Source organism: Rhipicephalus sanguineus, chromosome 4 (assembly GCF_013339695.2).
Source record: "Rhipicephalus sanguineus isolate Rsan-2018 chromosome 4, BIME_Rsan_1.4, whole genome shotgun sequence".
In the NCBI taxonomy this organism is placed as follows: Eukaryota; Metazoa; Arthropoda; class Arachnida; order Ixodida; family Ixodidae; genus Rhipicephalus; species Rhipicephalus sanguineus.
This window is the reverse complement of record NC_051179.1, coordinates 62,318,788-62,322,266: the sequence shown is the minus strand read 5'-3', so window position 1 is coordinate 62,322,266 and position 3,479 is coordinate 62,318,788.

The window sequence follows — 3,479 nt, the reverse complement described above, 5'->3', positions numbered from 1 at the left end:
GCCGTTTCGCTAGCTTTATATACACCAAAATTGGTATCTTGCGGACGTGACTGTGTAACGAACATAAATAACATGAGTTAACATGAAAATCATGACAGGCATGTCATGTACAGCATGATTACGTGCCACGCTCATGATGCGCTGGTGGCCGTTTCGCTAGCTTTATATACACCAAAATTGGTATCTTGCGACGTGACTGTGTAACGAACATAAATAACATGAGGTAACATGAAAATCATGACAGGCATGTCATGTACAGCATGACTTACGTACCACGCTCATGGGGCGCTGGCGGCAGTTTCGATAGCTTGATCTACGCCGAAATTGGTATTGCGCGACGTGACTGTGTGACGAACATAAATAACACGAGTTAACATGAAAATCATGACACGCATGTCATGTACAGCATGACTTACGTGCCACGCTCATGGTGCGTTGGTGGCCGTTTCGCTAGCTTGATATACACCAAAATTGGTATCTTGCGACGTGACTGTGTGACGAACATAAATAACACGAGTTAACATGAAAATCATGACACGCATGTCATATACAGCATGACTTACGTGCCACGCTCATGGTGCGCTGGCGGCCGTTTCGCTAGCTTGATATACACCAAAATTGGTATCTTGCGACGTGACAGTGTGACGAACATAAATAACACGAGTTAACATGAAAATCATGACACGCATGTCATGTACAGCATGACTTACGTGCCACGCTCATGGTGCGCTGGCGGCCGTTTCGCTAGCTTGATCTACCCCGAAGTTGGTATTGCGCGACGTTACTGTGTGACGAACATAAATAATAGGAGTTAACATGAAAACCATGACAGGCATTTTCCTTAGTGACATACAAGACGATGTATGCAGCTGTTTGCTGGCTGCTTCGCATTACATCGATTCGCACAATGCGTGGGATCTGCCGGCTTTTGTCTTTTGGAGCCTCTATTTCTGGGTTCTCCAGTGCGAAGGTTTGCGTGGCTGTGAGGGATTACCTCAATGAATCCAATCGGTTAACTAGATAATCTTCTTATTATTCTTCTGTGTCAACATATGTACGTATTTTAAAAATACGGGCATTGATTTATTTTATTTTATTATTGTTATTTATTTATTTTTCATATTTGATCAAGCGTCAAAATTTCCTATCAAATTTATAATTTTTCTATTCTGTAACCTCCCCTCTAAAGTATTATAACTTTTATAAAACCACTCAAGTCTTGGCCAATCCCCCACAGCGGGTGTGAGCCAAAGTTGAAGGTGAACAAGAACAAGAACAAGAACAAGAACTTTATTGTGGCCCGTTACCGACATGCGTTTGGCTGCGCCACCCGGACACTCCCATGTGGAGACCGGCAGGTACAGCCGGAGAAGTGTGGGTTAATTTCACCTGCCACAAATTGCGTGTTCAGGTACGCTCGAGTTTTACGAGTGTCTCGTGTCCATCTCAAGTGTTCGAAAGTGTTATACAGATGTTATAACCTACGCTTTCCAATATTACGATTTTACGTTAACCCTACTTGATATTTCCTATCCAGTGCAATCTGTGGTGCATATATATCCAACGCTCTTGGCCCAAATGTGAGCACTGGAGGTAAGTGCCGAACACTCGTATCTTCTAATTCTTTGATACGACGCTTGCTAGTGAGAGTGTCATCGGCGAACTAAGCATAACACATTGTCGTCATTTGTGTGAAATTAAGAGGAAGTTGTGCTTAATACCTTATTTGATTTTAGGGATAAATTACGCAGGCAGGCTGTACGGTGCCCTATAAGTATGCTTTCTTGCCCTGGAAGAATACAAGTGGTAACGATGACATCTGGGTTCAGTGGCGCGAATTTCAGGAATGAACAAAGGGCGCCAGACACAAGTGAGGAATGAATTCAGATGGTAATCTAATGTTTCGGTCTCTAAAGATGTTATAATATAGCTTCTGGAGTGGTGGGTCCCTATACAAGGTTATGGGAGCGAATGAAGCCGGCCGCAAGATGTGAAGTAAAATAGAAGAAAGTAACGCAAAATGTGAAGTAAAATTGGAGAAATCTGACAGTGAGCATAGTTATTTGCAGCGCCACCGCCCGGGATTGAACAAAAACGTAAAGTATATGGCCTCCGAGATTTATGCGAATACGAGACTCGAAACGATGTTTCACATTTTACGTTACTTTTTGTAGCAATGCGTAGCAGCAGAAGCCAGTTTTAAGAAACAAAGGAAAACCGATACAGCTATAGAAGGTGACACTAAGTATAAAAACCCACCATCTACAGCTGCGATTCGAACCCGGGCCTTTTGAGTTGGAAGCGGGCATTCTACCCCTGCACCACTTTGGTGGAGGCAGCGCGCAGCTCTTAAACGATGACACATTGCAGACTGCCGATCGCTGCGCCACAGGTGGATTGACCCTCTTTGGGCTTCATTTTCTCTACGTTGGTGCTGCGGCCGTTCCGAGCACTCCCCTGTTCTAGTACACTGTAGCTTCACTTTGTGTTTTGCTGATCGTTTCCATGTGCTCAATTTGTTTATTTCCGCATGCGTCTGTTAATCACGGTTTATAATTAAGTCGAAACCCGCGGTAACGAAATCCCGAGGGAATGAAATTCTCACCGCAACGAAATATTTACGGAGCACCGGCGAACGGCCATAGGAGTCAATGCATTTCGTAACTCGCGACTACCAAAGATATTCATACGGCAGTCCCCCATTAACGAAATTTTTGAAACACGAGTGCGCAAATAATCTACTCTCGCAACATTAACTACATTCGAAAAGTGCTGAAATGCATTCATGCTACACTTAAATTGTGCAAAACTGTCGCTACAGCGCACTTGAGAAGCAGCCGCCATCATTGTTTACAAAAAAAAAAAAAAAAACAAAGCTGGCGACAATGATGATGATGATGGCTTGCCGAAACACCTGCTCGTTATCGCGGACTACGTAGCCAAATCCACACATGGAGTTTCGTTCGTTGGCTTGGCTCTGTGCTTGGCTTTGTCGGCTCTGTGCGCACATAGTCGCGTGTGTTGAGCCATTTGTGGAGCGTTTGCTTGGTCGCTTGGTGCAACGTGAACTGTGTGTTGCGATTGCTTCGTCCGATTTCGCTGCCTGCGAAGATACCGCCTCCAACGAAAAAGCGGAAGGTTATCACGCTGGAAGGTAAGGTTGCAATCATCAGTGAGGTGGAAAAGGGCAGGAAAAAAATGAACATCGCCGAAGAATTCGGTGTTGCGTGCAGCTCGCTGTCCACGATTCTGCGCTGATACGCGCTGATCCAGCGGAGCCGGAAGAATGTTCACCTGGTAGGCGCGCTTGATGACGGTACTGGTGACAGAGCAGCGCCGCCGTCACTGACCAGTGCATGGGGCGAGCTTTGTGCAGTGGCAAACGAGATTCCTGATCGAGAGGCATGAAATTGCTGCATGGTAAGGCCCGCCAAAGCAAACGTACTGACTTTTGGAAATAAAATGTGCTCTTTTGTAAA